The sequence below is a fragment of the Planococcus citri genome, chromosome 2 (genome assembly GCF_950023065.1).
Source record: "Planococcus citri chromosome 2, ihPlaCitr1.1, whole genome shotgun sequence".
NCBI lineage: Eukaryota > Metazoa > Arthropoda > Insecta > Hemiptera > Pseudococcidae > Planococcus > Planococcus citri.
Window position 1 is genome coordinate 18,803,236 of NC_088678.1, and position 14,117 is coordinate 18,817,352.

Here is a 14,117-nt window from a genome sequence, read left to right on the forward strand (position 1 = left end):
CGTTGAATGCCTTAAATCAACGAAATTGAACAATAATTGTCGAAATTGTGATAAGATGTTTTTATATTGTAAATATTTTTTAGCTCAAATTTTCCATTCATTATTTTTCGCATAAAAACACATAAAAACTAGTTGTCGAATGCCTGAAATCAACAAAATTAAATGATAATTGTCAAAAATTTCAGAGCGTTAAAACGCGATTTTTAGATGCTCAAGAGCGTTATATTGCGATTAATTTTACATTGATTTAAATGGGGATGTCAAGGCACCGGAAGAAATCAGTGTTATAACGAAATCAGCGTTATATCCAAAAGTGTTATAACGAGCTTTTACTGTATTTTAAATTCCTAGGTAGGTAAGTATTGAAAATTGTACAAGAAATTGACCATTTTTACAAAGAATAAAAACTTTTTGATTGGTAGGAAATTATCAAAATGCAAGTACCTATTTTGTTTTGCAGTAACTTGAAAATTTTTTAGTGAGTTCTGTAATTTTTTTTATTGGTAGGTATCCTGAAACAGAAAAAATAGGAATTTAAAAACCGTTGAAGACATCTGTTTCAATTTATCATTTAATTCATTGTGATAAGTGGTAATAACTTTTCTGTTAAATGCTTTCTAGATGGTAATACATATCGTTCATCTAAATCAGTGCTGCAGCTGTAGCTCTGAAACCCACTGTCATCAAAAATACATGTACATGGCTGAAAATCTTTAACAATCACTACGGCCAATTTACAATTGCATCATTTATTTTTGGTGCTCCCCTTTGGGGTATGCATCTGATTTTCTTTTTAACATCAGCCTTAATCACATCTGTTCACTCACATTCTCTTGAGCAACTTCATTCACCAGTGTTTCATAATTTAGAAGATGAGGATGATGTAACTCAAGAGTCAAGGCGTGCTATACCATTCGTAGTATTTCCACTGGTTTTGATAAAATTTTTGCATGTTTTAACTACACTCTCCTTAGTGATGAAGAGTATCCTCTTTAGTGAAGAATTACCATACTTTCAATTCATGTGATCTTCTTCTTGTTCGTGTACTTGATTCCTAGCAACCTGAATCAGGTTCTTCTCAATGATTGTACATGGGAGTTTTTCTGCCGAGCATTATGTAGTAGGGATCCCTCTCCTTTCTACGCTATCTATTGGGAGACTGGCTGCATCGCTGGCTGCATGTATTAGAATGCTGAATTCAGCTGCCAGCTCCCGCTAGGCGCTCAAACTAGTTTCAGCTTTTTAGATTCCAACACAGATGGAGTGGTTTCTGTTATCTCAGCTGTCACTGGCAGCACTCAGTCTTATGTGTGTAATACCTCTTAAATCCACGTATCATTACACACATAAACCTGGGTCTTTGGTGGGTATCCAACCCACAACTCCAGTGTACAGAGCTGTGGCTTTACCCACTATGCTACTGACCGCTCTCATGTGATCTAGATGGATAAAATTAGGTAGACGTTGCTTCAATAAGCCAATACAAGATGTGGTAAATCATGATGCCCTATGGACATTTAAAGTCTGTTTTTTTTATAACCCCTGTAAACAGACTACTAAATGACACAGAAAATTTTCGGACTTACAAGCGCAAAACTGTGATGCTAATCGGAGTGCTTTAAAAACATATGCATTTGCGCGCGTAAGCCCGCAATTTTTACTGCCACATAGTTGTCTGTTTACAGGAATGTACTTAAAACACATGGTCTACCATTCAACTTTCAATGCGTTTGACCGTTGAGATTTGAATTTTTTGAAGAGTGATGAGTTGAGTGATATAGTTTGATGAATTTGATTTTCATCTTCTCACTTTTCAGTGTTTGAAATAATTTACTGGTTGAAGATGAAAATTGACTTCACCATGGACGATTTCAATGAAACGTCACAATGACGTCACTTGATGGACAGCTGCAACGTGATTGGCTAATGGTGTAGCGACAATTGTTCGAAAGCGCTTTTGACAACGTTTTTGGCTCTCGATTAACATTACGTTAAATGGGGAATTTAAAATCTATAAAGAAATTAGGAGAAAGGTTGTATGATATTAGGGTCTTTTTCAACGCAGAATCCGAATTTAACAAGCGTTTTCCTCATTTCTTTATAGATTTTAAATTCCCCATTTAACGTAATGCTAATCGAGGGCCAAATTTGTTTGTTGATAATGAAACCGACCAATCACAGCACAGCTGTCCGTCAAGTGACGTCACTGTGACGTTTCATTGAAATCGTCTATTTAGCTTTCTTATCAAACAACACACATTACCTACATCACATATAATCTAATTTCACCGGATAATGCATTGAATGTTAGGCTTAACAATAATACGTGATTTTAGAAAGAGGTTCAGTATAGCGACTGGAGCGACAAAAATCACGATTTTTTCAGAAATGCCATCTCTTCGAGTGCCTATATCTCACCTCCCTGGGGCACCTCCGGAGCTAAGATTTTTTTCTGATCAACTTTCAACTCAAAATGAAAATCTATGCTGAATTTTCACGATCCACCCTAATGCGTATCTAATAAATCCCACAGAAAGCAAAGCAATAGCCTTTGTTTTCATGTTCAGAAGTCTGAGAAGTCTAAAGGAGGCTCAGCTGCATGCTCTTATTAGAAAGCCCACAAAAGGCCGGGAGAACAAAAGAATTTGGAGAAAAAACTTACCTATAATTCATTTGGCTGTATCAAAATTCAATTAGAATGTACTTACTTATACTTACTTCACCTCACAAAGTACATTATTTGTAAAAAAAAAAAACAAGATGCGTTGATAGCCGATTGGTGTGATAAACATGATAAAACAAAAACAAAAACAAAAAATTATTATGATTTTTCATTTTGTAATGCATTCAAATTTTCAGAACCAAATGTTCTCGAATGCCAAATACTTACCTACATATTTCAAAGTATTGAATGTTCGAATATTTTCCCCCATGACAATAATTTTCAAAGTATTTGAGTATTCGAACATTTATGCACGTATTATCATATTTTAGTGCATATTAAGTAATTTTCAAACAAGTTTTTAAATTGAAGAAAAAAATCAATTTATTATGCCTTGCCATAGGACTTCTTTGTATTAGTGAGTCAAAATCTTTTAAAAATTCAAATCAATTTTAAGTCATGTAATTTGCTATACGATGGAATTTTGCGGAGACGAAATAAAAGCTCAAAATAAGTAGGTACTTCTATAGACATTTAAAAGTTTAGGAGAAATCAAAAATCACACTCGAGGCTCCAGAATGACCGAAAATTGTTCGTACTCGTATTTCGAGTTTCTGGAAAATGATATTACTTAGGTACTTAGTTTCAGGATTACGGTTTATCACTTTTCCTTGGGTAAATTTATGCATTTTTTTTCAAAAATTTTCCAAAAATCGAAAAGTCAATTTATGCAGCTGAAATTCTGATTATGAGAGTTTCAAACTATATACTCTTTCCAAAAATCATTGTCCAGCTCAATATCAGTCTCTTGTAATAATTACTCGTTTGCTGTAAATAATAGATAAAAACCTACATCAATTTGAGTTTTTTTTGGTGGGGGGAGGGAGAAATGCTACCCTGCCTCTCCCCCCTCCACCCACCAAGCACTCGTTTCACATCAGTCTTCGTATCATCGTCTCATAGTATGAATCTCTACAAAAAAATAATATCAAAGCAGAAAAAAACCCACCCAAACTGAAGTCCTTGACCCTTCCATTCTGTACACACAATATAAAAGAAAAATCGAAGAAATGCTTTAAAAGAGCGAAGGGCGAATGACAGACGTGAAAAAAAAAATGAAATTCGCAATCTTGACCAAACGATTTGTAAAAATTTTAACGAAACGTACTACGGGTATATAAGAAAATCTCTTTCGCGACGTATCTGTGAAATGAAAAAAGAAAAAAAAAGGAACAATTTAATATAGAGACGAGCGAAAGATGAAAGTGAAATGAAGTTAAAGGGATCGAGGTATGCTTTGACAGTCACAAATGATACGAATAAAATACGAACAAAATGATACTGAAAATATTAAAAATATTTTTTCGTATTGGCCGCATATTCGAATGTACCGATTAGTAGAATACAATAGCACCACAGGGGGTAAAAACTGTATCCGAATGTCCGAAGCGAAATGATCGCAAATGTCCCAAAAGGTGTATCCGAATGTCCGAAGTAAAAAAAAACCTTGTATGACTAGGGATTCCCAAACATATCTGGGTTTTGACGAATATGGAACCCAATGGAAAGTACAACAAACTACATATGTACCTTGCATGTAGCATAAAAATACCTAGATAAGCGTAAGGTCGATGAAGATGGGCTCATGAAACCCCAAAATAGATTCATGAGAGGCCTCACTCCCAATCCTGGAATTATGATCGACTGTATAACCTAAGCCTTATTGCATTTTTACTTCAGGAAAATCAGGCTAAAAACCATTGAGAAGGCACAAAAATGTACTTTTTTACAGCTGAAAAGTCTAAACCCCTAAAACGCATATCAAGGACCCCCTCAAAACGCACATGCAAATTTTCCAGCCTTCCGAGTCGATTTGTGAGGTTTCTCTTCTCGGAATTGCTCTAAAAAGTTGATTTTGATTTTTTTGACCTTTATCGCCTGCTTTTGTTTCTCCCTCTCAAGAATTTGGACATACCTCAATTTTTCAGCCAAAGTAATCTCCACTCATATTTTTCAAATCCAACGTAAAATCACACAAAATATGAAATTCCTCTGGCTAAAGCTGAAATGTTCTTATAGTCCAAGAAGAGGGGGAGGGATGAAAAAAAATTGTTTAAAACGTATGTGCCTATAATCTTGATTGAGAACTGAAGAAAATTCTAAAATATTTTTCTTGATTTTACAATTACGAGTTACAGGGCCGTATTTACGTATAGGCAGTATAGGCAGCTGCCTAGGGCGGCAAATTTTAGGGGGCGGCAGATTTTTGCTTTAAAGAAATCAATAAATTGTACGTATTTGGCAAAAAGTACCTACGGAAATGTATAGATTTTTCGATTTTTACCCTATAAAACATGCAAAAATAGACGTTTTTTCATTTTCTTAAACCCATTTTTTCAAAAAAAATTTTCGCTCTCGCTTCGCTCGAGCAGTAATTTTACCTTCCTTCTTCTAGAATTATCACACGCCACGAAAGGTTCTCAGATAATTATTACCTCTAATTTCGAGTTTTCATACCTAAAATATTTGGTTTTTCATGCGGTCAAAACCAAGAAACCCGTTTTTTTAAAGGTTATTCTTATAAAAAATATAATAAACAAATGCAATTTGCAATGTTTCTGATATTTAATTATGTAGATATTGATATTGTACATATACCTACGTATGTATTATATCAGTTACTTTTTTTATATTTTGATTAAAAATTGAATTATGGGTGGGTGTAAATTTTCACACAAACCAAAAAAAATGGGGGGAGGGAGGGGCGGCAAATTTTGTTCTGCCTAGGGCGGCCTAATGTTAAATCCGGCCCTGTACGAGTAGATCATTTCATGACTATTATAGGTATACCTTTTCTCTGATATCTAACATTTGGCTATAGGCTAGTACGATTCATTTTAATAATCTCCAAATTTTCAAAACGTAAATACCTAAATGTTCTTTTCCAATTTCAAAAATCAAAACAATTTCACAGGTAAGTTTTCAACTATTTTTTCAAATTTTTGAAATTGACAAAAATTATTTAAAAATTGGCACCACTGCCTAACAAAATATTTTCCTGGTTTCAGAAATGATATCTTTCTACAAAATATTTGACAAGAAAAATTTTTCGAACTAGGTAGGTACATTATATTCAACAGATGTACCTAGACCTACTTTAGAAACCCCTGTAAGCGCAAAAATCCAAACGGACATTCAGATACACTTTTTGGGACATTCGCGGTCATATTGCAACGGACATTCAGGTACAGTTTTTACCCCCCATGGTTCTACTGATAACCACTAATCGGTACATTCGAATATGCACCGTTCGTATTTGGGGAGTAATAATAATAGAGAAATTTTACACGAAAGAATTCATTCGAAATTTATCTATTGATTCTTTTCAATTTTTTTTTCTTTATTAATATGTTCTGTCGGGTTTCTATAATATTATTTCTCTTCTTCCAAAAGGATTTCGTACGAGTTTGGTTTGCAGAGAAATTCGCAAAATTGTTTCAATGACGTCGTATAATATTGATTTAATCGAAGCTTAATAATTGAAGAAATACGATGTCGTGTTCGTTTCTTCGTAATAATAATTGTTGTAGATTTTTTTTTTCAAAATTGTGAAGAAATTTTGAAATGACGAAAAATGCTTTACCAGCGTTTTTTTCACTTGTTCGGTGTATTTTTACGCGACCAAATAATAAAGCAGTGAAGTATGAAAGGAAATTTCGTCTAAAAAAAGTTACTACTTACATCGATTTTCAATCTTGTTTTTTTTTTAAAACTTGATATTCGTTTCTTCTCTAAAAGGGCATCCTGTATTTGCATAGGTGGATACCAATTTCACCATGTAGACATTTTTGGTTCGTAAATTTGGGCTAGAATTTAATCGCCGGATTATTCGTATAGCTCGTAGTCATATTTGTGAATTGAATGGCATATAAAGTGGTCATTGGCGATGCCACGAATGACACAAGAGACTGCAGAAGGTGCAAGGGTGCGGTAAACTATTATAGGGGAAGTTATGCAAAGCCAATAAAACGATTTAGAAAATGGTATTATAGTGCCCTGGTCTGCTAAACTTGAAATCTCGACGGACTCGTTGGCGAAAATATGAGCCAATTGGATACCCTTATATATAGTATATCCTGGATATAGTAGTAATTTTATTGAAAATGAAAATTAACTGTCGACGTTGCCTCTCTCTCTCGTACCTGGCCATATTGGAACTTTCTGCGAGGGGGTGAGAGTTGAGGGATGAAACAAACCATACCGTTTGGCTGTGTGCTGCAGCTTATTTTTAGCAATTCGAGTTCGTGAATTTTTTACAAACTCTTCGTCGACCACCAGTACGTAATCGGCTTTACGTAATGAAAATTCTAAATGAATGCGACGAAAGAGAGGGTGACGTTTGAATGGCGCTTCGTTGAACACGTTGAATACGATGACGTCCGAACGAACGTTCGTTCATTGTACTGTATACACGAATGTTACAATGTATAAGAGTACTTGAGCAGCTCACAGCTTAATTGATAACTTATGACCGAAGGGGTGGAATTGTAATAACGTTAATGTAACCTTTGCGCGTCTTATTAACCCGCGCAATTCCTTCAGCACTCGATCCAATTAGTATATAGTCAGTGATGAAAAAAAATGAAAATAAAAAAAGAGCTCCGAGTGTACAGTTTTAATTGTGAAATGCGTCTCTATCTGTGTACCTCTCGGAATAACGTCCATATAGCTCAGCTCTCTCGACTGTGGGATTATTCGAGCGTGTTGGCCAGATGTTGAGAAATAATTGCGTTTAGTTATAGAACAAAACGTTATCTGATTTTGCAGTATGGTGTGAAAGCAATTAACCATCGTATTGGTGATAGCTTCGATGCTTTTTCAATGGGCACCCACAACGGCCAACGCCGCCCCCGGGGTGTGCGTGAAAAAAAAACCAACCACCGTGTACGAAATTGCTTTTTATTCGGCTGTAATTTATGTGCTCGGGTAATTTGTTGGGTAAATATTGCGTGATGGGGAAAATTTTTTTTCTTCACAAGTTGGCAAGTTTCGAGGTCGTCTCGAAAAGAAAATTTCGTGCGTGATTCAAAGGGTCAGATTTTGATTGGCAATGAATTTGTAATTTGGGTGGAAACCGAGGGAGGAATTTAATTGAGATTTTTATCAGTCTTGGTGCGCGTGGGATTTTTTTTCTTTTTGAAGGATGGTTGATAGAAGGCGAAATAACCGAGTTTTTCAATTAGGAAATTTTGAAAGGTAATTTAAAATGCACGCGTGTGCAATTTTTTTTTGTTTTATGGAAATGATTTTACGCGATTATGTTCGTGAGGTGAGAATTACTAGGTGATTAAGTGCCGGAGTTGGTGTGGGTATAGGCAACCGAAATGCCACAGAAGTTATGCAGGCGAGTTGTAGATTTTTAAAAAATAAGAATAGAGCATATAATCTGTGTTTATTTGGGATCAAAAGGATCGCTGATTTTACTGCCCAAATAAAGGGTTCCTCACGAGGGAGCACTCGTTGAATTTTAGATAAAATAATATGTTCTGTGGCATCTTCAACTGAAATTCCGAAAATTAAAATTCATCTTCCATAATTAATGAATTTTTGAAAATTCTGATCTTCGAAATTCGATACGTCATTTCCGACTGATTTAGAGCCTTAAGTAAGGTTTCGATTTCTTAGTGAATTTTTGAAACCTCACGATCGAATTACACAGAAAGAGTCATTCCATGTAAAATCAGCCAGATTTGAGTTAAAGTCCTGTGATTTTTCTCAATTTTATTTGTACATGGAGTTTGAATTGTTCAAAATTACCAAAACTCGGAAAAAATCTGTTACTGGTGTTTTAAAGGTAATTCGGACTGTACATAATTAGAGGTGCCCTCTAGCGGAAATAATGACTAACTACGCGAAGCGGTATATGTGCTGAATTTTTAACATTGTCTGTTATGGAAGGAACTCGTTTTTGATACGTTTCTTAATAAAATCTTAAGAAGTGCTCATTTTCGAGAGAATTGATCCAAATTTTTGTTTTCCCCGTAAAATTACCTTTAAAATGAAGTACTGTAACTGTAATTTAATTGAGTTCTGAATGCTTCTTTGATCATAAATGCGATGAAAGAATGTCGTTAAACTCGTAGAATGATGTAAGTCTAATACCTATCACGATCGATAATTCACAATTTCACATCACATAAAAAACAAAACAAAGAAGTTAGTTCATATTTTAGTAGTAAATTTCACGAGGAATACAAAATTTCTATACAAATTAGATTCTTCAACATTTTATCAAAAATCGAACAGAATCTGTAATTTTACATAAGAAGCAATATGTTAAAATTCAAGCAGTATACCGCTTGCTTCTTCTTATCAGTGGCAGCACACTAAGTATTATTTTACGATATTCAGAATTAAAATCTTTTTGTTACGGGATGTATTAGAAGGGGGAGGGGAATAATGGAGCCCTAGAATTTTGGTTAAAATGTACCTACCTACCTAAAAAAAATGTAAAATATAGTGTGACATATCGATTCGTACGTTTTTGAGAACACTTTATTTTTTTGATTTTGATTTCTCAAAAGCCCTTCATTGGGCCCTTCAAAAAATCGTGTGACATGTGGTTTAGTAGCTTTTTGGAAGCGCCGAGTACGAATATCGATTTACTTTTTCGATTTGACCCCTCCAGCAGTCGCTATTGGCTCTCTAAATTTCCTGAAAATTGAAAAAATCGTTTTATAGATTTTTTGCTTATAATTAATAGATTTTAAAATTTTTCTAGACTTTCAAATGTTGGGATCAAGTCCAAAAAAATTGAGTCGATATTGGTATTCAGTGCTCCCGAAAACGTAATAATCCCAAATTCTTAGTAAATTGGGGGGGGGGGAGGGCAATCGAGGGAGTTGAAGGGATCGAACTAAAAAATGAGTGGAAACGATGTCACACCATGTTTACAATATTTTACACTTTGAACAAATTTTTGGTGCTCCGCACCCCCTCCCCCCATGGTTTTAAAAGTCTCATTATGGCATCTGGATTCATAAATAAAAATATCATAAAAATTTATGATTGTTGATTTTTTTTTTTTAGTTTTAGCTCTCAAATTTGGGAAGCTTTTGAAGGTGTTGAGCTTTCAAAAAAAAACTCGGCTTCGAAGTTTGGAAATTTTCAGCCAATATTTTGCAAGACTACTGTCATTTTCCTTAGAAACATCGCATAAATATTTTCTCCAAGTTGCAGCAAACCCGAGCAATTGGACCCCAAAGTTGAGTAGTATAACGAGAAATTTCAACTGCTGAAAAAAAAACAACCCTTCTCTTGAGGGAGCAATGAACGATAACGGGTTTCCTGCTTTCCTAGTCCAGTTCCAGTTCAAAAATTAAGTATTTCAATAAATTTCAGCTTATATGTACTTCATGGATGATTAGTGAACTGAATTTTGAAATAGCTGTTCTTTTTGGAAATGATGATATCTAAAATTTGATGGCAATAAGCCAGCGCAACTTTTTGAACTTGAGGGGTATTCAAGAAAATTCAAAAAAGGCCACAATGAAAAGTAATATTACCCATTATTTACGTTATTTTCTTCTTTCCAAGTTTGCCTATCTCCTTCAGTTTTGATGATAGCTTGAATATGCAAAGGATTTCTTTTTGGTCTACAATTGAATATACTACAAAAAAAAAAAATACTGTGCATGTATATTGTACATATATTCAAGGTATATTCTTAAAATTGAAGAAACTAAAGTAATTTGAATAAGAAACTAAAAAAAGTATTACTTTGACTTTTTGTTTCAAATCAGTGTAGCTCCTTCAGTGTTGAAGATAGCTTACATATTGTGTAGAGGACTTTTTCTGTAGAAAATTTGATTTTTCACTATAAAGGTTCCTTGCATACCTATATTTAAGCCATCTTCAAAACTGAATAAGATGGGCAAACTTAAAAAGAATAATGAGAAAAAATTCACCCTGCTTTTACAGTACTTCTCACTACGTCGTAATGACAAGCATTCTGCAGTCTTGAATTTGGTACACCTTTCTTGAAAAAAAAAAAAAGAAAACAATTCATCGCGGACCAAGTGTTTGAAATCCGTCTATGAATCAATTCTAAGTGTTGCCTTCACGATTCAGCAATTCATTGTATTATTTCCCTTTCTTCACTTACTGATATTCCAACGCAATAAATAATATACCTAGTCTATTCCATCTGCTTCTAAAGGACCTAAAACGTAATGATTTTTCACTACATATATTTAATGCATCAAATTACGGTTGTCCACTACACTGCATACACTCGCGAGTATAATTGTCTTTATTAACTCCTGCAGCTTGTTTAAAAGTGCACTGCACTTGTATGCCTTTTTTGTGCCTTATGAAAATGATTGGAAGGGGAGAGGAGAATATCAAAGCCCTAGAATTTTGGTCAAAATGCACCTAAAAAAATGTGAAATATCGCGTGACATACCTATCGATTCATACATTTTTGAGAGTACTTTTTTTTTTTATTTCGATTTATCCAAAGCCCTTCATTGAGCTCTCCAAATTGAAAAAAAAATGAAAAAATCGTGTGACATGTGGTTTAGTAGGTTTTTGAGAGCGCTGAGTACAAATATAGACTTATTTTTTCGATTTGACCTCCTCTAGAGCGTTCCCTTTTGGCTTTCCTAATTTCCTGAAAATTGAAAAAATCGTTTTACAGATATGTTGCTCGCAATTAATCGATTTCAGAACTTTTACACTTATCTTATTTTGGTATGGCAAGAGTCAACACATAGGTAGATGAAGTACAAACCTACTTAGTCAGTATAATCTTGTTTTGTGGAAATTTCCTTTGAATTGAATGAGAGACAGCTGCATTTCTTTTTTGTACCTAACACGATTTTTTCAATTTTCAAGAAATTCGGGCAGTCCAAAGAAACCGATGGAGGGATCAAGTAGAAAAAATTAAGTCCACCGGAAAACGTGATAAACCGTATGTTTCTCATGATTCTTTTCAATTTTCAGGAATTTTTGGGGGACAATGGAGGGAATTAGAGGGTTCGAATCGAAAAAATGAATGGATATTCGACTCATATTCGACTCATATTCAACATTCTCAGAAACATGCGAAACGATACAACGTCACACCAAATTTCGCAATTTTTTATACTTATCGACCAAATTGTTGGGACTCTGAAGCCCTCCCCCCCCCCCAAATGGTAAAATTGATACAGTTTTTTCACAACAAGAAGCGCATTTTCTAAATCAACATGCTTCAGTGATTGGATCACAGAGCATATCATTTTTGATCAATTTGTCAAAGTTCTCTTCATTTACAATATTCAATCTTCGAAGATGTTTGCACATCATTTTCGAGTCCTCATATTTAACACACAGACAATAGATCGCTGACTTTCAAATGAACTTTTTCTTGCAGAACTATGCGATCTTGACTCTTGAGTAGTTGCATTCGCAATTTGCGACTATCAATTCTATCAAAATTTGCCTAATAGGCTCTGCCTGAGCATAAAATGACCATCTTGAGCTATATCCTGAAAGTAAATTCAAAATATTTAAAATTCAAAATTGGTACTAATACATTACTTACTAAATAATGTATATGTACGATCAACTAACTTTCAAATTTTTATTTTTTTCAATTTATATACTCTTATCAAACTCATTTTATTAATTAGGTCAACGCAATATTGTTAATGTACAACATTTAATAAAATATACATTGCAAAGAGGAAATTTATTAAATTGACATATGCCTCAGAGAAACACATTACCCAACTTTGGAGGTTCTTTGACATACCTACCTAATTCAAAAATATCTAATCTTAATTTCAAAAAAGTGAGAATTGTGAGTAAATTTAGGACAAAAAATCACCCATGAGTTATTTGTCCAAAATTCACTCATATATGTATTTTACATTTTTTGGTTCTAAGTGAAGAAAATAAAATGTTGAAAATATCTCAAACAACGTCCAAAGATGATGTTTCTCAGAGGCAAATATTAAAATTTCAGAACAAATTATTGTTGTCTACTTACTACACTGCATAAGTTACACTCGCGAGTATAATTTAATTGTCTTTATTAACTCCTGCAGCTTGTTTAAAAGTGCACGTTTTTCTGCCTTATGATTAATGAAATTGACTTTGGATTACGTTCGTAAGATAAGAGTTGCTATGTAATCAAGTGCCAGAGTTGGCGTGGGTATAGGCAACCCAAACGCCACAGAAACTATTGCAGGCGAGTTCTAGATTTTTTAAAAGAAAGATTAGGACGTATGTAGGTATCTAAGTATGTCTATTCGGGATCAACAGGATCTCTGATTTTATTTCCCAAACAGATGGTTTCTCATGAGGGAACGCTCGTTAAATTTTCGATAAAATGACACGTTCTGTGGCATCTTCAGCTAAAATTCCGAAAATTGAAATTCGTCTTTGAAAGTTTTTTCAACTTTCTTTGTTGATTATGGATTCTTAAAAATTCTAAAATCATTAATTTTCATCAAAATGGAAATTTTCAAGCAAAAATGTAATGTTTTCAGTCCTTGAAAAAACCAAATTTCATCATTTCTGGCTGATTTAGAGCCCTAAGGTTCTGATTTATTGGTAAATTTTTGAAATCGCACAAAACACACAGAGTCGATCATTCCATGTAAAATCATCCACGTTTTGAGTTGAAGTCCTGCGATTTTCTACAACTTTATTTTTTGTAAGTACATAGATACCCTGTATTGGAAAAAAATATAACTGTCATAATTGCTCTCTCAACCAGCCCCCACCCCCTATGAGCAGATGGAACGGATTCGCTTTTTCTCATCAGTCAAAATTTTTCGTCATAATTCTCAAATGGAGTCTTAATTGTTCAGGATTGCTGAAACTCGGAAAGAATTCATTAGCAGTACTTTAAAAGTAATTGAAAGAAATTTTATAAATATTGGTTGAAAATCTAAAAAAGGTTAACTCTCAAAAGCGTGCTAAATTCTAAAGCTGTTATTAAAAAATTTGAAAAAAATCCCTGAAGCTTACCTAGGTACGTATTTTATGATATCCAGAAGTGAAATCATTTTTATCATGGGATTCACGAAATTATTGGGAGAGGGGATGGGAATAATGGAATCCCACATTTTTGGGACTCTGAATCCCCTTCCCATGATAAAGATCTGATCATAGATTCATGAATAAAAATTTCATGAAAATGTATATCTATAATTCTTGAATTTTTTTCAAATTTTCAAATATTTGCTCTCAAATTTGACAAGTTTTTGAAGATTGAGCTTTTAAAAAATACTTGACTTTGAAGTTTGGAAATTTTTAGTAAATGTTTTGCAAAACTACTATCAATATATGCTTGAAAATGCTGCAAATAGATTTTATCCGAGTTGCAGCAAACCCAAGCAATTGGACTCCTAAGTTTAGTATAGTGACGAGAAATTTCAACTGCTGAAAAAAATAAACCCTTCTC